Source organism: Bubalus kerabau, chromosome 4 (genome assembly GCF_029407905.1).
Source record: "Bubalus kerabau isolate K-KA32 ecotype Philippines breed swamp buffalo chromosome 4, PCC_UOA_SB_1v2, whole genome shotgun sequence".
NCBI classification, from domain to species: Eukaryota; Metazoa; Chordata; class Mammalia; order Artiodactyla; family Bovidae; genus Bubalus; species Bubalus kerabau.
In genome coordinates this window covers 67,988,496-68,013,399 of record NC_073627.1, presented here as the reverse complement: position 1 = coordinate 68,013,399, position 24,904 = coordinate 67,988,496, and the positions used below count along the sequence as shown (strand labels likewise).

At 39.8% G+C, this 24,904-nt stretch overlaps 1 long non-coding RNA gene and 1 other non-coding gene across 2 annotated transcripts; one reads left to right on the top strand and one right to left on the bottom strand.

Annotated features, from left to right (window-relative positions):
• LOC129651455 (uncharacterized) lies at nt 1-24,414 on the bottom strand. The gene is made up of 3 exons (XR_008714152.1): nt 24,359-24,414; nt 8,534-8,670; nt 1-69 (listed from the first exon to the last, which is right to left on the bottom strand). It is a non-coding gene; the product is annotated as an uncharacterized LOC129651455 (long non-coding RNA).
• Nucleotides 729-853, top strand: LOC129651962 (small nucleolar RNA SNORA11). Its single transcript, XR_008714451.1, has one exon. It is a non-coding gene; the product is annotated as a small nucleolar RNA SNORA11 (small nucleolar RNA).
• Nucleotides 24,415-24,904: the final 490 nt, after the last annotated feature.

Sequence of the window (24,904 nt, the reverse complement as noted above, 5' to 3'; positions counted from 1 at the left end):
CAGATCTTACTTGATTTATTCAATTACATTGAGAAGTCTTTGCATCTCTGACAGTTTCAGACTAGGCTCCTAAGAAAACAACAAAAGGGATCAACTATTGGTTGCAAGGAAAACAATAACTTGTACAAGGAAGAGAATGAAATAGTATATGACACTATACAACAACTCCACTCTGGATAAACACAAAATACTCACAAAAAATAAATAAATGACTTATTTAATCTAAATAAGAGGCAAATGTGTTGGGAGAACAAACAAAATATTTGTGTGGGGTAGCAAATCTATTTTCTACATGAATAATTCAATAAATAATCCCTTAAAAACTAAAGATGGTTATTTAGTATATGGAGGTAAATAACAGAAGAAACAGTTATAAGGTTTGAAAGTGGATGACTTGGGAAAGCAAAAAAGGTGGAGCAAAGAAATGCTGCTTTTAATTATATGTCTTCTAGAGCTACTTGATTTTTTAAACTTTTCACAGTACTTATACAGATTCACATTTAACGTATGTCTGCATATAAAAAGTACCTACTAATTTTAGAAAATCCATAAAAGTAAAAGAACATAAAAATAATCTATAGCCTTGATACCCCCATTAGAGATAATTATTTTTAACATTTTATTATGGATTGCCCCGGGTTTTTTTCCCTTTGGTTACTGTCTTTCACAAATTTTAATTGTTCTGTATATGGAATTTTCATTCAGTTAATGTTACATTAATATTATATGGGGTGTGCTCAGAGCAAGGCCCTGAAGAAATGGCTTGTCTGCTTACAACACACCACGTAGGAATCTGTATTCTTTGTAACAAAGGGCACAAAACGTGTGGCCTTCCTACAAAAATCCATCATGTGTCCCTCATCCCTTCATGTGGCTGCTGGGCAGGACAGTGGGATAGGGCTCGGTACTGGAGGAAAAGCTGCAGTATTTGGTTGGGGTCTTTGTCGCCTAGAGCCTGTCTGATCCATGTGTGGGTGGGCCATAAGTGATCTTAGAAAGGCTTTGAACCTCTCTTTTCAAGGAGAAAGAACAAAAAAGAAAAATAGATTCCAACAATATGGCTTTCTGGAAGATGCAAAACTATGGAGACAATAAAAAGATCAGTGAGTGCCAGGAGTTTGTGGGGAGATGAATACAGAAAGTACAGAAGTTATTTCTATGAGCAGTGAAAATACTTTGAATAGCATTATAATGAGGGATATACGTCATTATAGTTTTGTTCAAATCTATAGAAGCTGCAGCCGGAGAAGGCAGTGACACCCCAATCCAGTACTCTTGCCTGGTAAATCCCATGGACGGAGGAGCCTGGTAGGCTGCAGGTCCATGGGGTCGCCAAGAGTCGGACACGATTGAGCGTCTTCACTTTCACTTTTCACTTTCATGCATTGGAGAAGGAAATGGCAACTAACTCCACTGTTCTTGCCTGGAGAATCCCAGGGACGGGGGAGCTTGGTGGGCTGCCGTCTATGGGGTCACACAGAGTTGGACACGACAGAAGTGACTTAGCAGCAGCAGCAGCAGCATAGAAGCTGCAGTAGTACTCACTTTATTACAGTGAACTCTAAGATGAACTGGGGACCTTGGTGATTATGGTGTGTCAGCGTAGTTCATCCTTGTTTTTGTTTTTTTAAAAAAAGGTACCACTCTGTTGATAATGGCCATGCATGTGAGGGGAGGGGGTCTCGGGGAATTTCTGTAGCTTCCTGTCAATGTGTTGTAAACCTAAAACTTTTTTTTAAAAAAAGGTCTCCAAAAAAAAATTAACTCTCAGGGTAGATGTTTTGGTAAAACTTTTGCTTCACCTTTATATATGTATATATCTTATGCTGCTGCTGCTAAGTTGCTTCAGTTGTGTCCGACTCTGTGAGACCCCACAGACGGCAGCCCACCAGGCTCTGCCATCCCTGGGATTCTCCAGGCAAGAACACTGGAGTGGGTTGCCATTATATGTGTATATGTTTGTTAGACTGTGATATAAAATGTATTTTTAAGAATAAAAAGTTTGCAGGCCACTATAGTTAAATTATACAAAGATGAAGAAGCTCTATACAGTCAGCAAAAATAAGACCAGGAGCTAACTGTGGCTCAGATCATGAATTCCTTATTGCCAAATTCAGACTTAAATTGAAGAAAGTAGAGAAAACCACTAGACCATTCAGGTATGACCTAAATCAAATCCCTTATGATTATACAGTGGAAGTGAGAAATAGATTTAAGGGCCTAGATCTGATAGATAGAGTGCCAGATGAACTATGGAATAAGGTTCATGACATTGTACAGGAGACAGGGATCAAGACCATCCCCATGGAAAAGAAATGCAAAAAAGCAAAATGGCTGTCTGAGGAGGCCTTACAAATATCTGTGAAAAGAAGAGAAGTGAAAAGCAAAGGAGAAAAGGAAAGATACAAGCATCTGAATGCAGAGTTCCAAAGAACAGCAAGAAGAGATAAGAAAGCCTTCTTCGGTGATCAATGCAAAGAAATAGAGGAAAACAACAGGATGGGAAAGACTGGATATCTCTTCAAGAAAATTAGAGATACCAAGGGAATATTTCATGCAAAGATGGGCTCAATAAAGGACAGAAATGGTATGGACCTAACAGAAGCAGAAGATATTAAGAAGAGGTGGCAAGAATACACAGAAGAACTGTACAAAAAAGATCTTCATGACCCAGATAATCACAATGGTGTGATCACTGACCTAGAGCCAGACATCCTGGAATGTGAAGTCAAGTGGGCCTTAGAAAGCATCACTATGAACAAAGCTAGTGGAGGTGATGGAATTCCAGTTGACCTATTTCAAATCAGGAAAGATGATGCTGTGAAAGTGCTGCACTAAATATGCCAGCAAATTTGGAAAACTCAGCAGTGGCCACAGGACTGGAAAAGGTCAGTTTTCATTCCAATCCCAAAGAAAGGCAATGCCAAAGAATGCTCAAACTACTGCACAACTGCACTCTTCTCACACGCTAGTAAAGTAATGCTCAAAATTCTCCAAGCCAGGCTTCAGCAATATGTGAACCATGAACTTCCTGATATTCAAGCTGGTTTTAGAAAAGGCAGAGGAACCAGAGATCAAATTGCCAACATCTGCTGGATCATGGAAAAAGAAGAGAGTTCCAGAAAAACATCTATTTCTGCTTTATTGACTATGTCAAAGCCTTTGACTAAGTGGATCACAATAAACTGTGGAAAATTCTGAAAGAGATGGGAATACCAGACCACCTGATCTGCCTCTTGAGAAATTTGTATGCAGATCAGGAAGCAACAGTTAGAATTGGACATGGAACAACAGAATGGTTCCAAATAGGAAAAGGGGTATGTCGAGTCTGTATATTGTCACCCTGCTTATTTAACTTCTATGCAGAGTACATCATGACAAACGCTGGACTGGAAGAAACACAAGCTGGAATCAAGATTGCTGGGAGAAATACCAATAACCTCAGATATGCAGATGACACCACCCTTATGGCAGAAAGAGAAGGGGAACTCAAAAGCCTCTTGATGAAAGTGAAAGTGGAGAGTGAAAAAGTTGACTTAAAGCTCAACATTCAGAAAACTAAGATCATGGCATCTGGTCCCATCACTTCATGGGAAATAAATGGGGAAACAGGGGAAACAGTGTCAGACTTTATTTGTTGGGGCTCCAAAATCACTGCGGAAGATGACTGTAGCCATGAAATTAAAAGAGACTTGCTCCATGGAAGGAAAGTTATGACCAACCTAGATAGCATATTCAAAAGCAGAGACATTACTTTACCAACAAAGTTTCATCTAGTCAAGGCTATGGTTTTTCCGGTGGTCATGTATGGATGTGAGAGTTGGACTGTGAAGAAGGCTGAGCACCAAAGAATTGATGCTTTTGAACTGTGGTGTTGGAGAAGACTCTTGAGAGTCCCTTGGACTGCAAGGAGATCCAACCAGTCCATTCTGAAGGAGATCAGCCCTGGGATTTCTTTGGAAGGAATGATGCTGAAGCTGAAACTCCAGTACTTTGGCCACCTCATGAGAAGAGTTGACTCATTGGAAAAGTCTCTGATGCTGGGAGGGATTGGGGGCAGGAGGAGAAGGGGATGACAGAGGATGAGATGGCTGGATGGCATCACTGACTCGATGGACATGAGTCTGAGTGAACTCCGGGAGTTGGTGACGGACAGGGAGGCCTGGCGTGCTGTGATTCATGGGGTCGCAAAGAGTCGGACATGACTGAGCAACTAAACTAAACTAATAGTTAAATTATACTGGCAAATAAAAACACAAATTAACCTCAAGACATTATAAACATTTTATTACACTTTTACTTTTATAAGCATTATTTTGTTGATAAAATATCTTATTATAACTTTTATAATGTTTAACAATTCTCTTCTTTTTGTATTTTTACAGAAATCTCCATTCTTCTCTATTATAAATAATGCTGCAACACATATCTATGAGCATAAAATATTATTCTATATAGTTTTAATGTGCAGATACCCACTGAATCTCATCCTTAAATTATCAATTTCCAGGGGCTTTCTCACCTGAAATCATTTTGACAAAATTCCCCAATAAAGCAATCTGCAGGCATTGTAGGCTCATTCTGATGAGACGCTCCCTATGTAAATGATTTTCCAGGTCTTTGGTTTTAGGAGTTTTGCCATCTCCCCCCTGGAACTTTTCACTTTCCAGGAGAACTTCAGGTTTTCCCCAATGAGCACTAAAACAAATAAGTCATTCAGTTTTTGTGCTGCATTTGCTTCTTCCATCATTGAATTCATTTCAATCTCTCTCCAGGGGCTTATAATCTTCCTTCCTTGTCTTCTTGATTCACATATATTTAGGAAACTCTCCATTTTTCTTCCCCAAACATGTATCCTTCTTGCAGGTCTTATGATTTATTTGATTATATGTTCCTTTGCCCTACATTTGTAATGTTGATTTAGATTTCTTATCCTTGTGCCTTTATATTTTGGACAACCTTATGTTTTTCCTGTTCACCATTTTCGACTAACACTTATTAAAGATACCAATGATGTTTCACTCCCCATGAGTTAAGAACCACCATACATTGCATTCCCACTGGATGCCAGAAATCTGTCCATTGTGTCAAACACAATACTTTATTTTTCTTCACTATAACTTGTAAATTATGGATTAGTGGTATTTCACTTTTACATGAAAGGAAACAAACACCAGTTGTAAAACAACTGGACCCATGAGTGACTTGAAAAAAAGATAGAGCTTCCCATTCTACTCCCTAGAAAATAGAAATGGGAGAGTAAGCAATTGGTCTTGTCCTTTGGTTTGTTTTAAACATCTATATTGAGTCAAACCAATGAAATGCAAGTGTAGTTGACATTTTCTTTTCTGTTATTATTGTCACTGTTTAGTCGCTAAGTCATGTCTGACAGTTGGTGACGCCATGGACTGTAGCCACCAGGCTCTTCTGTCCGTGGAATTTCCCAGGCAAGAATACTAGAGTGGGTTGTCACTTCCTCCTCCAGGGAATCTTCCCCACTCAGGTATTGAAACTGTGTCTCCTACATCGGCAGGCAGGCTCTTTACCACTGAGACACCCGGGAAGCTCATTTTCCTTTCTACTCTCTTCTTAAATGATTACTTTTCCCATCTGATTTTCACATTGCCTGAATTAAATCTTGGTAAGGGTTAATTAGCAACACTTTTAGAATCAAATGCTGGTTGCTTGATTCTAAATACCTAGCATTCAAAATATATGGTAGAACTTGGGGAAAAAACATTAATAGATTGTGTAAGTCTATCTCCACTATTGGTGGAAACTATTTAAAAAGCAATATCTAGCTAAGCACTATTATTTTTGTACAGAATAACTCATTTATGCCTAAAATTTGCATTTGCTACTTCTAATATTTTAAATTATTTCATGTATTCCATTGTTTGATATCAGCAAGTGTGTAAAGACTTGAATGAGTAACCTTCCTGACCTGTTGATCTAATGCAAGATTTCTGATGCCAATGGTAATTCCTTCACTCTCTTCTCCTTCACTGATGAGCAGAAATAGTTCAGAGCAGGATGTGCCAGAGATTACTTCCAACAGCAACACTTCTTACTCTTTCTTTTCTTCATATGGGACTTAATCCCGGCCTTTGTCTTGTTTGATCTACATCTACTGCCTCAAATGAGTTATCATTAAATCCTTCAGTCTCATTGCCTATATTCATGAGTTGAAGCAGTTTTCAGGCTTACACTATACATACCCAAACCATAATGTTTCCTTTTCATTCCTGCATTTTTGCTGGAACCTGTATGTTTGTGTCTACACCACGGATTTTTGTCTCCTTTTTCATTTTCTTGCTCTGGGCTATATTTTGTGGCATCACACCTTGAACCCATTTTTCTGCACTTCCTTATGTTCACAGTTGGGATCTATCTGCTCTCTGACAGCAACCCTTCTTTCCAGGATTTTGGCATCAAAATATGCTTTCGTCTCCCCACCCTGGCCATTGTCTCAACCACAGGAATACCCTTTGACTGTGTGGATCACCACAAACTGTGGAAAATTCTTAAAGACATGGGAATACCAGACCACCTGACCTGACACTTGAGAAATCTGTATGCAGGTCAGGAAGCAACAGTTAGAACTGGACATGGAACAGCAGACTGGTTCCAAATAGGAAAAGGAGTACATCAAGGCTATATTGTCACCCTGCTTATTTAACTTATATGCAGAGTACATCATGAAAAATGCTGGGCTGGAAGAAGCACAAGCTGGAATTAAGACTGCTGGGAGAAATATCAGTAACCTCAGATATGCAGATAACACCACCCTTATGGCAGAAAGTGAAAAGAAACTAAAGAGCCTCCTGATGAAAGTGAAAGAGGAAAGTGAAAAAGTTGGCTTAAAGCTCAACATTCAGAAAACTAAGATCATGGCATCTGGTCCCATCACTTCATGGCAAATAGATGGAGAAACAGTGACAGACTTAATTTTGGGGGCTCTAAAATCACTGCAGATGGTGACTGCAGCCATGAAATTAAAAAATGCTTACTCCTTGAATAAAAGTTATGACTAACCTAGATATCATATTAAAAAGCAGAGGCATTACTTTGCCAACAAAAGTCCGTCTAGTCAAGGCTATTGTTTTTCCAGTAGTTATGTATGTATGTGAGAGTTGGGCCATAAATAAAGCTGAGCATCAAATAATTGATGCTTTTGAACTGTGGTGTTGGAGAGGACTCTTGAGAGTCCCCTGGACTGCAAGGAGATCCAACCAGTCCATCCTAAAGGAAATTGGTCCTGAATATTCATTGGAAAGACTGATGCTGAAGCTGAAACTCCAATACTTTGGCCACCTAATGCAAAGAGCTGACTCATTTGAAAAGACCCTGATGCTAGGAAAGATTGAGGGCAGGAGGAGAAGGGGACAACAGAGGATCAGATGGTTGGATGGTATCACAAACTCAATGGACATGAGTCTGAATAAATTCCGGCAGTTGGTGATGGGCAGGGTGGCCTGGCGTGCTTCAGTCCATAGGGTCACAAAGAGTCGGACATGACTGAATGACTGAACTGAACTGAGGATCTCAATAGCAATGTATGATTCTGATTTCAATTCTAATACCAGTATGGATTTTTTCCCACGCAATTCCCTGCCTGAGTGTCCTGCGCACCTAACTCAATTCTGACGGAGACAGCATCAGATCCCATGGGTAAGGACTCAGTCCTAAAAGACTGCCCCCACTTCTGATGCCAATCTCAAATCCCCGTTGCCACCAGTTTTTCTGACTGATTTGCTATAGGTCAGAGCTTCCAATGACCGTCTCCTTAGGCTCAATTACTTTGCTAGAGTGGCCCAGAGAACTCAGAGAAATATTTTACTTACTAGACTATCAGTTTATTATAATAGGATATAACACAGGAACAGCCAGATGGAAGAGATGTATAGGGCAATTATAAGGAAAGGGGACAAAGCTTCCATGCCCTCTCTGAGCTCCACACCCCCCCACCCCCTCTGCCACCCAACTCCTTGACTCTCTGTGTTCACCAACCTAGAAGCTCAAAGAGTCTGGTCCTTCTGGATTTCATGGAGGCTTCATTAAATTGGTATAGTTGATTACATCATCAGCCATCGGTCCCCCATTCAACCTCCAGCCCCTCTCCCCTCCCTGGAGGAAGTTGGTTTTCTCCCTCCTTCAGTTCAGTTCAGTTCAGTTGCTCAGTTGTGTCTGACTCTTTGGCAACCCCATGAATTGCAGCACACCAGGCCCAAAAGGCACCTCATTAACATAATGAAAGACAACTGTGTCACTCTCATAACTTAGGAAATTCCAAGGTTGGTAGGAGTTCTGTGCCAGAAATAGGGCCAAAGACCAAATATGTATTTCTTATGATGAAGACAATATTACACAACCTCCTCTGTTTCTTCCAACTGGGAGTAGTTCAGATTTTCTTTTTTAAGGTGACTTCTAACTTGATATATTGAACACACACTTGCATAAACAACTAAAAAGTCCAAGCTCAATTTCTTCACATTATATGAGCACCAAAATTATACATGTTCTCAATCCACACCTGCCAGTTTTGCTAAATGTCACACACAGCACTTGTATGAGGTCCGATTGTCTGAGAAGATCTCAGCTGGGCATCAGCATGTGGGAGGTGAGGGGAGAGAGAGCAGCAGGGACTGGGCAGAGCCTCAAACCAGAGTCCTGTAGAAGGGAAGGGGAAGGAGGGAGAATTAGGTGAGAAGCGTCTCAGACTACAAGCTCCATCTAGAAAACATTTGTCCAGACCATCGGGGATAAGGTCACCCATTAGAGGACCAAGCATCACAAGAACAGGGTGGCACTAGACCCTCTACTATGCTCAGATGACAGCCAACCAGACCCTGAGAGAACTGTGGCTTTAGCACATGCTGTAGTAAACCTGGGTGACAGCAGCTGGGCTGGCAACCCATAGCACTCTGTGCTGCAGATGATCTCAGTGGGGACATGACAAGATTTTCACCACCACCACGCCCACCGTTTCCTGATACATTACTAGACATTAGTCTCTGCCTTGACTCTGGCTTCTTGGCATCTGCACTGCTGTTCTCTGTTCCCGCCTCTTAGAGCAACCTGGGGCATGTCTCAGGCTACCCTCCATCTTTGGGTGACCTATCACGGGAACACTGTCCTAGGATGAGAGGGCATGGCTGGGAGGGCAGCTCACAGGAGAGTGGCCACTTCCTGCAGTTTATCGTTATATCCTAGGCATGGCACTGGCTTTTCTCTGAGTTCTCCCAACGCAGAAAGCAGTATGTAACATACAATAGGTGTTTGCTAAGCATGTGTTAATTTACATGAGAGAATTACAACACAGTAACTTACAACCTACAGTACACATGGCTGCTCTCATCTCAAAGGATCTAGCAGGTCCTCTACATAAGTGAAAATGTCAACTGCAAACAAAGAGAGTTTTTATTTCTCCCTTCCCAATCCATTTTCTAATATTTCCTTTTTCTTGTCATCACTTTAGCTAGAACTTTCAATACTATGTTAAAAATAAATGGTGAGATGGAACACCCATGCTTTGTTTCAGACCTACATGAGAAAGTGTCAAGTGCCTCCATACTTTCACATCACTGTCTTCCCCTGCAATCTGCAACCAACCTGCCCCTCTGCTAAAGGACCAGCTCAACCCTATCAGTGACAGTGCCCTAAAGGAGAGCTGATCCTCAGAATCAGGTCTCAACAACTGAGAACAAAGAGTGGTCCCTGCCTTAGGCTCTGGATATGCTAATTATGGGATCATAGAAAATGGAAATGTAGCATCTGCCCAAGGCATTCAGGACGTCTGCACTCTTACCTAGTAGCCCCAAAAGCACAATAACATCAGAATGTAATATTCCAACATCAGTACATCCCACAATGTCTTGGTTAATGACCTACATAGAATGTTGTGCAGGTCATTCCTGGAACAAACAGGCAGAACCTCAATTTAAGTACAGTCCCTTTACTTCTGAACACCACTTCACAGCTCCTGCCATGGAGTCTTCCTACAAGAACAATCTAGCAAGCACCTCTACAGAGAAAAGTACAGTCTAAATCCACATGAAGAAAGACACACTCTTCTCTCATGAGCAGAAGAGCCTGTGGAGACAGAGTCCTGTCTCAAAAATACCTGGCTCTGTAGAATCCCCAGTGCTACATTTCCCTTCCTAGTCAGAAACCTCTTCATTAAAGCTAATAATTACTTCAAAATATCCCCCAAAGAACCATAATGTGCTCCTTGGCATCAATAAAGGATCTTTCTCAATAGTTACTATAAACAGTGAAACAGAAAGTCCAATGGAGATATTTAAGTCTTTCTCTCAGAAACTGAAAGTATTTATAGCTTTAAAGTGACATCTTTTCCCAGCCAACTACCAGTTCTATAGAAATTCACAAAAGTCTGAACTTTTTACATATAAAACCACACATATAAATCCAACATCTTTAAAGTACCAAATATACCATTTTTTTTGGTCTGTAAACCTGTACACGTGAACTATGTATGGAATCTCCTCTGTGACTCACCTTTACAATATCACCTCTTAAATCTTCCAGGAATGTGCAAAGTATTCTTTGTAGAAGAATCTCAAAGCAGTTCAATTCCAAATCTAATTATTCTACTCCTAAAGGAGTTATTTACACTTAATAACCTCAGTTCATTTCAGTCACTCAGTCATGTTCAACTCCCTGCGACCCCACAAATCGCAGCATGCCAGGCCTCCCTGTCCATCACCAACTCCCGAAGTTCACCCAGACTCACGTCCATCGAGTCAGTGATGCCATCCAGCCATCTCATCCTCTGTCGTCCCCTTCTCCTCCTGCCCCCAATCCCTCCCAGAATCAGAGACTTTTCCAATGAGTCAACTCTGCATGAGGTGGACAAAGTACTGGAGTTTCAGCTTTAGCATCATTGCTTCCAAAGAAATCCCAGGGCTGATCTCCTTCAGAATGGACTGGTTGGATCTCCTTGCAGTCCAAGGGACTCTCAAGAGTCTTCTCCAACACCACAGTTTAAAATCATCAATTCTTCAGTGCTCAGCTTTCTTCACAGTCCAACTCTTACATCCATACATGACCACTGGAAAAACCATAGCCTTGACTAGATGGACCTTTGTTGGCAAAGTAATGTCTCTGCTTTTGAATATACTATCTAGGTTGGTCATAACTTTTCTTCCAAGGAGTAAGTGTCTTTTAATTTCATGGCTGCAGCCATCATCTGCAGTGATTTTGGAGCCCCAACAAATAAAGTCTGACACTGTTTCCCCATTTATTTCCCATGAAGTGATGGGACCAGATGCCATGATCTTAGTTTTCTGAATGTTGACCTCAGGTATTAGGAAAGCCCTGCTTTTATTTAGCCATGGATGTTTCCCACTGGGCTTATTGCTGCTCCCTGGAACACACACACAGTCTCCTCCTCCAAAAACATGACAGCATTTATCACTTTTTTTATCCAGGCAAGAATACTGGAGTGGCTTGTCATGCCCTTCTCCAGTGGATCCTCCTGACCTAGGAAACTGATCCTCCATGTTTCCTGCATTGGCAGGCAGATCCTTGGCCACTGAGCCTCCTGGGGAGCCTTCTCGTCTTCCTTTCAACCACTTCTCATATTATATGATGTAGGATATTTTAAAGAGTATTTTTATTGGCTAGCAAAAAAATATATAGATTTTTCCATTATCTACTATATTTAGAGCCTTAGGGACATCCTTAAGCCTGATTTTCACATCTTTAATACAGAGCTATGAAGAGACGAGTATCCACTTCTGTTCATTTAATTATGAAGTTTAATAGAGATTATTCTTTTAAATCACACAGCACATAATATTACTTGGCACATAATATGACTTATTGTTATTGCCTTGTGAACTTTCATCTGCATGACACTCAGTTCTTATCTTTATTAAAATAAAGTATTTAATTTTGAGCAAATGAGCAGGTGATTTAACAGGCACTGTTTTCTTTTTGTTATTGCTTTCTTGCCAAGAAGCAATTGTCTTCTGATTCCATGCCTGCAGTCATTGTCCGCAGTGATTTTGGAGCCCAAGAAGAGGAAATCTGTCACTGCTTCCACCCTTTCCCCTTCTATCTGCCATGCAGTAATGGGGCTGGATGCCATGATCTTAGTTTTTTTTGTTTGTTTGTTTGTTTGTTTGTTTGTTTTTTTAGTCTTAAGCCAGCTCTTTAACTCTCCTGTGAAAGAGGAGAGTGATGAGAAATGTTAAGATGATGACAAACCTACACAGCATGCTGAAAAGCAGAGACATTACCAACAAAGGTCTGAATAGTCAAGGCTATGGTCTTCACAGTGGACACCTACAGTTGAGGAAACTGGACAGTAAAGAAGGAAGTATGTCAAAGAATTGATGCATTCAAACTGTGGTGCTGGAGAAGACTCCTGAAAGTCCCTTAGACAGCAAGGATATCAAACCAGTCAATCTTAAGGGAAATCAACTCTGAATATTCACTCGAAGGACTGAAGCTGAGGCTCCAGTATTTTGGTCATCTGATATGAATAGACGACTCATTGGAAAAGTCCCTGATTCTGGGAAAGATTGAGGGCAGAAGGAGAAGAGGGCTTCAGAGGATGAGATGGCTGGACGGCATCATGGATGCAATGAACATGAACTTGGGCAAACTCTGAGAGATGGTGAGGGACAGAGAGGCCTGGCGTGCTGCAGTCCATGGGGTCACAAAGAGTTGTATATGACTCAGCAACTGAACAACAACAACAACAATTTTCCTTTTAACATCACTGAAATACACATGCAGTGTCAACAATTGCACATCATGTTCAAGCTTAGGTCAGCATTTCTCTCCAGAAAGGGTACTTAGGTCCCTTCTTTAAATAACAGTTACTGCTAACTATAAATCAGTGATTAATTAATAAGTCAACGTAGAAGGCAAGAAGCACAATCACCAAGGGGTAAAGACTCAACCTGTGACCACTGATGCTCATCAGGCAGGAAGGTGTACAGACATGTAAACCAATAGTTTTAAGGGTCATGCATGTTATATGTGTGATAAGAGCTATAAAGGAAAGACATAAAACATGTTACCAAAAGAGAGATAATTACCAGTTTTCTCAGGAAGATATCCTACTGAAGAAGCATTCCATAGGAATTCTAACATGTTCATTCATCCATCCATCCATCTATTCATTTATTCACTAAATCTTTGTTCAATGGTTTCTGTTTTCCAGGAACTGTTCTTTTTCTAGCCAGGGCTGCAAACAATACAGTGATAAAGTTATGATCCTTGTCCTGAGAGAGAACAGGATCTAGTAGAAGAGAAAATCAGATTAACCATTTCAACCATGGTGGTTAGAGTCATGAAGTCTAGAATGTTAAGAGAACATATGATTTTGGTTCTAAAATACTTCATTGTAATTAAAGTAGGATTGCTAGATTTAGCAAATAAAAATACAAGATGCTCATTTATATTTGACTTTCAGATAAACAACAAATACTTTGTAGTATAAATCTGTCCCATAAACTATTCGGGACACACTTATACAGTTATTTGCTATTTGCTGCTGCTGCTGTTAGTCGCTAAGTTGTCTGACTCTTCGCAACCCCATGGACTGTAGTGCATCAGGCTCCTCTGTCCATGGGATTTCCCGGGCAATAAAGAATACTGGAGTAGGTTGTCATTTCCTTCTCCAGGTATTAGCTATTTACATGAGGTTAACATTTAAGTGGGTGTCCTGTTTGTACCTGACAACTCTAAATCTGACGAGTGAACTGAACACACACGTTCCTACAAGCAAGACATGTGGAGAAAACTGGGAGACCATGTGAAACCAAGGAAATGGTTTCTAAAACGGCTGGAATGACTCATCACATTGTGAGTCAGGCTAATGCAGATAAGCTCAGAAAGGTCAAGAAAATATTATAAACTCTCTCAAGGAAATGGAATCCTATCCCTTAGGGCAAGCAGCAGCTATTTAAGGAAAATAAGCAGGGCCCTGACAGGATCAATTTCCAGCTTCCAAACATCTGGCTGCAGTGGGAAGAATGGACTCCAGGGTGTCAGTCCGGAGACAAAGAGGGGCCAATTTAGAAAAGAATACAAATCAGGATGTTTAGATCAGAGGAAACAGTATGAATGAAACCTTAAGACAAAGATGTGAAAATCATGGTACTCCAGAGAACAGTGAACAGCCTGGACTGCAAGGGGCAGAGCAGGAGGAGATGAAACTACAAAGTGAGGTTAAGGACAGTTTGCTTTTTTTTTTTTTTTTTTTTTAAAGGAAGCTTTAATGGTTAAGTCTTAGACTTAATCCCTAGAAATGGTTGGGAGATTTTAAAGGGATTATCCTTATTATCCTATTTCTCTCTTTGAGAAATTGGACAGGTTAACCTGACTTCTCAGAAAATGCCAGCTGCAATAATGTCAGTGCTGATTCTCTGTGACGCTGATAATAAGATCAAGTTAGGGAAGAAATCATTAAAGTACACTCCTTCTAATCAAATAGCTTAATTTTTAAAAAAATATGGTTTTAAACTCATCTTCTAACTAGTTCTATAAAGCTTAAAGTACCAAGATTAGACAAAGAAATCTAAGAAAAGGGTTATGCTAGCATTTGTTCTTGTAAACATTTTCCCCTTCAAGCCCACTTCCCCAGCTCTGTCATCATTACCATGACTATTACCACCATGCTCATCATCTTGACCTAGATGCACAGGGTGCTTTCTGCGTGCCAGCCAGCAACACCCACAGCAACCTTACGAGGTTGGGGCTGTCTTTATCCCCATGGTATCAATAAGGAATTGGAGACACAGAAAACCCATATATTGTCAAGGGCACAAACAGCTAGAAAGTGTCAGGCTGCCTCCTAAGATAGGATATGTCCTGCCACATTGAAATGTTCCATATATGTGAGTCTTACTGTCTTCAATCTACTAACACTTAAATAATGAAAAGAATGCTCCAAAAAAGAATTGTTAAAATGAAATATAAAATGGGCACTGGAGAAAAAACATAAAATGAGAACAAGAAATAGTCTCAATGCCTATCAGTATTATCAACTTGGATTGACTGTTAAAGTCAAATGTTTAGATTCTCCATAGCCAGGCTGCTATGCAAGAGATGTTAGTAAAAGCAATATCTGTTTCATCTATCATATGCTCCATCTATTATATACATACCTTGTCAACATTTCACAAGAAAGAAACAAGTACATCTAAGTCTGTGAATTCATTAGTACCCCAGGAGTAGGTCTGTATTTAAGAGGCAAATCTGGAACCAACATGACCAAAGTGATGCACAGATTAGAATTCCAGCCACAGACAATCACTGCTACTACTCCTTATCTCAACATTATAATCAATAGAGTAAGCCCCCAATTTAAACGGGTAGATAAAATTCAAATGCATGAATTTATAAATGTAGCCAGAGTCATCATAAGAAATACTCTGGCTAAGATTTAAGCAAAGGTAGGAGTGAAAGTGTTAGTCTCTTAATCATGTCTGACTCTTTGTGACCCCATGGTCACCATAGCCCGCCAGGCTCCTCTGTCCATGCGATTCTCCAGGCAAGAATACTGGCATGGGTTGTCATTTCTTTCTCCGGGAGATCTTCCCAACCAAGGGATCAAACCCAGGTCTTCAGCATGGTAGGCAGAGTCTTTACTGTTTGAGCTACATGGGAAGCCCAACAGTGGAGGTGAGGGTAGCTTGAAAATGTGCTAAAATTGACTGAATATAAAGGTTCAGAGGGCTGTGGAAATAAAATAGAGAGATTAGGAATGACATATATCCACTATTGGTACCATGTAGTTGGCTTAAAGCTCAACATTCAGAAAACGAAGATCATGGCATCCGGTCCCACCACTTCATGGGAAATAGATGGGGAAACAGTGGAAACAGTGTCAGACTTTCTTTTTCTGGGCTCCAAAATCACTGCAGATGGTGACTGCAGCCATGAAATTAAAAGACGCTTACTCCTTGGAAGGAAAGTTATGACCAGCCTAGATAGCATATTCAAAAGCAGAGACATTACTTTGCCAACAAAGGTCCATCTAGTCAAGGCTATGGTTTTTTCAATGGTCATGTATGGATGTGAGAGTTGGACTGTGAAGAAGGCTGAGCACCAAAGAATTGATACTTTTGAACTGCGGTGTTGGAGAAGACTCTTGAGAGTCCCTTGGACTGCAAGGAGATCCAACCAGTCCATTCTGAAGGAGATCAGCCCTGGGATTTCTTTGGAAGGAATGATGCTAAAGCTGAAACTCCAGTACTTTGGCCACCTCATGTGAAGAGTTGACTCATTGGAAAAGACTCTGATGCTGGGAGGGATTGGGGGCAGGAGGAGAAGGGGATGACAGAGGATGAGATGGCTGGATGGCATCACTGACTCGATGGACATGAGTCTGAGTGAACTCCGGGAGTTGGTGATGGACAGAAAGGCCTAGCGTGCTGCAATTCATGGGGTCGCAAAGAGTCAGACATGACTGAGCGACTGATCTGATCTGATCTGATAAAATAGATAACTAAAGAAAACCTACTATGTAGCACAAGGAACTCTACTCAGTGCTCTGTGGTGATCTGAATAAGAAGGAAATACAAAAAAGAAGGAATATATGTATATACACATATATGGCTGATTCACTTCTCTGTGCAGTTAAAATGAATCAAACATTGTAAAGCAACTACACGCCATTAATTTTTTTTTTTTTTAAGAAATAGAAGAGAAGGCTCAACAGCCTCTCAAAATGGGGGTCTAGAAAGTTGGTTTCCAACATAAAATGAGAACTAAAAACTTCACTCTTACTAGAAAAGTAAAACAGAAATAAAAGTGCTTTGCTTCTAGTAAACTTGACAAGCAAAGATCTGGCATTAGATCTTTATGCTGACTTGTGGAAGGAGAAGTGCATGAGGAATTTTTCCTGAGAATTTATAGAAAAAAGATCCATCATGGGAATTTTTTAGCCTAACTTATTGTATGAGAAAAAATGTGAACCTGAGAATTTAGCTTAAAATTCAACATATTACACTTCAGAGGTACTTGAAATTAAGCCTAAAGAAAATCCCCTCTGGAAGGACATATGTTGGCTCAAGCCTAAAAGTTCTGAAAATATATGTATACTCGAATAGTCAAAAATTAAAAAACACAGATGAAACACATATAAACAGGTAAGCGAATATAAATACAAAAAGAGCCTTAAAACATTGACTCTGTAATAAAATAACGTACTTCTAAAAGTATGTGGTATTATTTAAGAAATAAAAAGGCTTAAAACACAGGTAAAACAAATTTTTCAAGAAGGACAAATTGCACATCTAAAAACAGAATCTAGTAACTAAAATTAAGATTGGTAGGTGAGTTTAGATGTAACTAATGGGATAATTAATAAACTTATGATGGTCACAGATCAGGGACATAGGCCTACTGCAAGACCGAGATTTAAGAGTAGGTTTATAGAATGCTTCCTCTCTCAGCCCCTACTGGCCTCTGCATCTATGGGAGTCCAGTATAAGACCAGTGACTGGCAGCTGAAAGGGCTGGAGCACACATACACAAGAATATGAATAGAGGAATATGAATCTCTGTCCCCATGGATACAGTAAACATTAGACACAGTTCTACCTCCTAGTCAGATTAACAAAAAACCTCACACTAAAAGCCTTTTTCCCAGTTACTCTTACCCATTACATCATTTCCAGCATTCTACAAAAAATTATGAGGCTAGATAAAACGTAATGTGAAGAGACAAAGCTAACATCAGAATCAGACTCAACTATGACACAGATGCTGGAATTAGGAGACAGGGAATTGAGTCTTCTATAATTGAGTTTTCTAAAATAATAATGGCAACGTTATGGGTTCCAGTAGAAAAAAAGACAGTATGCAAGAATACATGGGTAGTGTAAGGAGAGAGATGTAAATTTTAAGAAAAATCAAAAGGGAGTTCTAGAAGTCAATGACACTGTAACAGAAATGAAGAATGCAATGGTTTTGATAAGCTCATCAGTAGACTGAACACGGCCAAGGAAAGAATCAATGATTTTGAAGATATGTCAGTAGAAACTTCTCAAATTACAATGCAACGATAAAAAAGAATATAGCGGGAAAGAGCATCTACGAACTGAGGGAAATTTTTTAAATGTGTAGCACACAAATAACTGAAATACTAGAAGGAGAAAAAAAATGGAGTGAAAGAGTATTTGAAAGCATAACGGCAGATAATTTTACATAGTTAATGACAAATACCAAATCACTAATCCAGGAAGCTAAGAGAACTCCAAGCAGAATAAATATCAAAAATATATACTTGAGAAGTTCAAATGTTAACTACAGAAAGCTAAGACAAGATCTTGAAAGAAGACAGAGGAAAATAAAAAAATACTGAACCTACAGAGGAACATCGATAAAGAAGTTGTAAGTAAGACTTCTCATCAGAAACAAGGGAAGGAAGTGAGAAGGGAGAGATTTAAAGTGCTGAGAGAAAGAAACACACACTAGCCTATAATTCTCTATTCACTGAAACTTCCCTACAAATTGAGGGGGAAATAGGCTCACAGAAAGCAAAGAACTGTACAAATTCATTGCCAACCAACGTATCCTTTGAGGAACTTTAAAAGAAAATCATTAGGGAGAAGAAAAATAATACTGGTCAGAAACTAGTACACATATAAAGAAAGGAAGAATGTCAGATAAAAAATAAATGAATGTTGAATGAAGCTTTTATTTTTCTTAATCTTAACTGATCTAAAAGATAGCTGCTTTTTGAAAGAGCAGAACATTCGGCTTGTGAGTGGTAAACTCTCACTCACTCGTGGAGGAAAAATGATTTAAAAATGGGTGATGTGGAGAAGGGCAAGAAGACTGGTTTTATATTTAGATTTCTATAACTGGATACATTAATCTATTTATATAATGAAAAGGTCCCTTCATTGTCTCATAGAACAGAAGAGGGTTCACGTGTGTTTCAAGTTGTGTTCATTAGCCTGTTAAGGCAAAGGTTGAAGATACACTGACGATGTCCGTTTATCTTTTTGGTCTTAATTATGACAATGTAATTAAAATTCTCTTCTCTAAAATATTACCTTTTACTTACTGAAAGCCATTTTAGTGTGGTTTATGTATAGCCTAAATAAAGAGTATTTAGCACCTCACATTTTACAGATGATCTTTAGGATGAGATGCTTTTAAAATTCACTGTGACAAGATATGTTAGCAAACTTTGCTGTGCACTCTTCACAAAATCAGACTAAGTTATAATTCAGGATTATCTTTTAAACAGGAAATCAGGGAAAATAGCATTGAAACATGTATATTACATATGTGAATAAGATCGCCAGTCCATGTTCGATGCATGAGTCAGGGCACTCTGGGCTGGTGCACTGGGATGACCCTGAGGGATTGGAAGGGGAGGGAGGTGGGAGGGGGGTTCGGGATGAGGGACACATGTACACCCATGGCTGATTCATGTCAATGTATGGCAAAAACCACCACAATATTGTAAAGCAATTAGCCTCCAATTACATTTTTTTAAAAAAACCATGATTAAAAAAATTTTTTAAAAAACAGGAAATCAGAAACACAACTGTAGAACTGTTTGTATATGTGTGATTGGCAATGATGCTTTTGCAAATTCATTAGAAGGCTTAAAGTGGAGGAGGTATATCAATAGCACAAATATGTAAATCATCTGATCATAAGGCTTAAGAATTAAAAAACAAAGTCACAGAAAAAAAAAGATAGCTGCTTTTTAAAGTAATAATAGTAACAATAAGTGATTACAGAAATTGGATAAGTGATATTAATGACAGCACTATCATCAAAGAGGAGTGAGGAAATGAAAAACTTTGTTATAAGATACCTGCAAACCTCAGTAGTAGTTATTTGATGATTGATATGGAATAGTTGTAATTTTATACTGCAAGCTCCAGGACGACCAGTAAAATAGTTTTAAAAGATAATATAATTGCTATGCTAACAAAGGAGATAAAATGGAATTATATACAGTGCTCAATTAAAACCCGAGAAAGAGGACAGAAGGAAGATGAAAACAGAAAAAACTTGTTGTGCAACATAAAACTGTTACAAACATGGTAGATATTATTCCAATGATATAAACAATTTAAATGTGAATGGTAAAAATACATGAAATAAAAGTCAAAGATTATGAAAGGTAATTAAAAAAACAAAAACTATACCTTCTCTATAAGAAACCCACTTTAAATACAAAAACTCAGATTAAAAATAAAGATAAGGAGAAAGATATACCATGCTAATAGTAATCACAAGAAAGTAGGGATAGCTGTATTAATTTCAGACTAAGCAGACTATTCAAAACAAGAACATTATCAGATATAAAGAGGGTCATTATATAATGATAATGGGACTAGTTATCCAGGAAGACATATCAACCCTTAAATATAAACTGACTCTATATACATAGTCAAAGTGTTAGCTGCTTAATCATGTTCAACTCTTTGAGACCCCATGGACTGTAACCCTCCAGGCTTCTCTGTCCATGGAGTTCTCCAGGCAAGAATACTGGAGTTAGGCGCCATGCCCTCCTCCAGGGGATCTTCCCAACCCAGGGATCGAGCTCAGGTCTCCTGCACTGCAGGAGGATTCTTTACTATCTGAGCCATCAGGGAAGCCCCACCACCACCACACCCACTCATCCTTAGCTAACAGAGCATCAGAACCGGGGCACTAAAATCATCATCTCACAGCAGGCAGAGACAACCTGGAGCTAGTTTGTTGAAAGCGCAGGTACTCCGGATACTGGAATAAAGTGGTTTTATTTTCCCTCTATTGTTCCTATAAGCCTGCTCTGTGTCACTGGATTTTCCTCTGTCACTTTAGACAGCAGAGCCAGTCCTCACTACGTCCATCCACATGAAATAACTAAGGCTCTGGAATTTAAGGTGTTTCTCCTCTTCTAGCCCTGAGAACAGGACTGTGCTGGGAACAGGACCCCTGTGGCCTTCCTCCCTGCTGGCTATGTGGTGTCCAGCATCTTCACAGTTGAAATGGACAAAAGGGCAAGTAAGGGGACAGAAGAGCTTTCTCTCTTGACTAACACTGAGTATAGCTTGGTTTCTACATGCATGTTTTCACAAGTCCATTTACAGTCTACATTTCTATGGCTGTAAAAAGGGTTTGCAGCTAATTTTGGTTGTTGTTCACTCAGTCATGTCCAACTCTTTGTGACCCCATGGACTGCAGCACACCAGGCATGCCTGTCCTTCACCATCTCCCAGAGCTTGCTCAAACTCATGTCCATTGAGTCAGTGATGCCATCCAACTATCTCATCCTCTGTCATCCCCTTGTCCTCCTGCTTTCAATTTTTCCAAGCATCAGGATCTTTTCAAATGAGTCAGCTCTTCTCATCAGGTGGCCAAAGTATTGGAACTTCAGCATCAGTCCTTTCAATGTATATTCAGGACTGATTTCCTTTAAGATTGACTGGTTGGATCTCCTCACTGTCCAAGGGACTCTCAAGAGTCTTCTCTAACACCACAGTTCAAAAGCATCAATTCCTCAGCACTCAGCCTTCTTTATGGTCCAGCTCTCACACATGTACATGACTACTGGAAAACCACAGCTTTGACTAGACGGACCTTTGTCAGCAAAGGCACAGATGCCATGATCTGGGGCCAGATGCCATGATCTTAGTTTTTTTAATGCTCAGTTTTAGTGCCAGTTAATTGTGGATGTGATGGTTAATTGTATAAGTCAACTTGGCTTGGTCAAAGTATCTAGATGTTTGGTCAAACAACAGTCTGGATGTTCCTGAGAATGTATTTTTTAGATGAGATCAACATTTAAGTCAGTGGACTTTGAATAACACAAATCACCCTCTATGCTGTGTATGGGCTTCATCCAGTCAGTTGAAGGCCTTGATATTAAAAAGACGGACATTCCCTGAGGAAGAGAGAATTCTGTTTCCAAATTGTGTTCATATTTGAGCTGCTGCATCAACTCTTCCTGCCAGCCCACCCTAAAGATTTTGGGCTTGCTAGTTCCCATAATCATGTAGCCAAGTCCTTAAAATAGGCATTTGCAGACACACTCACAGACATATACACATACTCACCCTATTCATTCTTCTTCTTCAGAGAATGCAGACTAACACAGTGGGGTTTGTTAAGACAGGCCATTTATGAAGGCCACCCCCTGTGGTTACCTAGCACAGCTATACACTCTGCAGGATCACATGAATCTGCTTTCTCCATCCCCACTTTTCAGCAGTCCTTGTCTGGACATCACCCCAGCTAGAGCTTCTGTTATAAGAACAACTCCAAGTGCATTTGACTGCTTGGTCTCCAGTGGACTCTCTTCACCCTGCCCCAAGCCCACCCCAGGTTGGGTTACTAGGAAAGCACTCATGGACTTGTTACATCCTACACATAGCTTACACACCACTGGTCCAGGGGCTCCAGCCGTGGTCTCACCCTTTGTCTTTCTCAGCCCTCTGTCAAGATCCCCCAGGAACCCCCCTCCCTCTCAAGGGGAGACGTGACAGATCTCATATCACAGTGAACATTCCACCCCATCACCTTTCCAGTGCTACTTCTTCATCCTTCTGGTACTGTCTGGAGGCTGATATCAGCTACTGTCAGCTACATCCCTCGTCCCTTGTCTGAGAACACCCTCTGCAAATCCTCCTCAGGTTGGCTACCCCTCCCAGTGTGGGGTACTTATAGTCTCCAGTCTTCAGCAAAAACAAGGACAGAACATTACCGTCTTAATATCTGCATTTACATAAAGCAATTACTGTCATGTTAGTTCCCTGTTCTGAATCTTTTAATAGCTCCCTATTGGCACTGGTGTGAAGTCTCATTTCTTAGCATGACTTAGCAGGCTCCTCACTGCCCTCACACCTGGGCTCTAGGCATCGATTTCCTTTAAGTTCCTGAATTGATCTTTGCTCTTCTCTGCCTGGTCAGATCTCAAACATGCTGCTGCCTCTTCCACACTATTTCCTCCACCACATCAGGTAAGTCCTCCTTGTCCATTAGGTCTGAATTAATTATTAACCCTGACTGTTCACCTGACCTCCCCACAAATACCAACTTAGACACCTCTGCTAAGTGTGCCCCAAATACCCTTCTCCATGGTAGTTAGTACTTATGCATTTAACTCTTTGTCATCTCAACTATCAAGTGTGCAGCTTTAAGGGCAGCCTTGTGTGTCTAGCTAGTGGCTGCGCACCCAGAGCCTGGCAGTGACTACTGACACACAGTGCCCAACAAATATTGATTAACTTTTGGCTTTATCTTGACAATCATTATTAGGAGAAATTAAATTACATCAGAATTCAGTCATGTGAAAAAGGAAACAAGATTCTGTCTGTTGTCAAACTTAGCATTTGAGTGGATTGCAAAGGTACAGTTACAAAGTTATTAAAAGATCCCTGGCACTTCTGTTACAAAATGCAGAAATGGGATTTAAAATAAACAGGGACCCCAAAGATTATCTGGGCTTCCCAGGTAACATTAGTGGTAAAGATCCCACCTGCCAACACTGGAGACATAAGAGATACGGGTTGGATAGATCCCTGGGTTGGGAAGATCCCCTGGAGGAGAAAATGGCAACCCACTCCAATATTCTTGCCTGGAGAATCCCCAGGGACAGAGAAGCCTGGTGGGCTACAGTCCATGGGGTTGCACAAGAGTCAGACATGACCGAGTGACTGAGCAACCACACACTCCAGAGATTATTTTAAACATTATTGAAATTTCAAAGAGGAAGTTATAAGAAACTTTCTTTGGGGGACCTGAGGATACAATTCTTGTATCTTGTAAAGGTAAAGCATTTAAATACTTTTCAAAACAAGACCTTGAACCAAAGGTCAACATTTAATCCTTTCTTTATTTAATATTTTATATCCTTTAAGGGTCTTAAAGTTTCAATGATAGAAAGTACTCTCTGCATCTTCAACTATCATGAACTGGAAATTAAATAAGAATGCCTGTTTTTAGCCTAAAGATGATAGAAGATATGTGTCAATTCCCAGGATTCTGTAATTTAAATGGTAACTGAGTTGATATCTCACTGTAAAATAAGTGACTTAAAGAAAACCATATTGCTTCATTAAAATTAAAATCTTGTCAAAACACTTTCAGCTATTTCCCCTCATTTATTTGCTTAGTCCTTCTATCATGAAGTCAAATTAGATTAGAGTTTACTAAGTCTTCACAAAAACATATTGGTCAATATCTTGGCTATTTGTGAGAATTTTATGCAGTAGTTAATGATTTGTTTCAATCATCAAAAGAAAGTTAACCTGTCACTCCTATAGTACTCAGAATGCTGCGTTTAAAAGGTAAACATGGCTACGACCTGAGATACGCTCAAGGTAACAAGTTCTTTGCACCTGTGTTTGAGAATAACTTATACCTTTTTCTCTGTTCTAATCTTGCTTGTGTAATCATCCAGGCCATGTCATTTCCCCTGATCTTCAGTAACAACTGAATCTGCTTCTGTAGACTAAAGTTAAAGAAAATGGAAATAGTTAACTCTGCATCACTTTAGACCCATTAATTCTGCTTCAGTAGCTACACCTTCTATTCCCAGCTAGTCAATGTACAGATTTTGTCATAATAGTGTTTTATTCACAGTACACTTAAATATATATGTTTAGTTTTCTTTTTGCTATTTTTATTAGACACATATATTTCTAGAGAGAGCCAAAATAAGCATATACCCAAGATTAATAGAAAATATATCTATAGTTTAAATAAAGAGAAAACATACTAAGCTATTAAAAAAATACAAACTTGGAAAAAAATCTAATCATCACAAAATGAAAGTGTTAGTCAGTCAGTCATGATCAACTCTTTGTGACCCCAAGGACCATAGCCCACCAGGCTTCTCTGTCCATGGGATTTTCCAGGCAAGAATACTGGAGTGAGTTGCCATTTCCTTCTCCAGGGGATCTTCCGT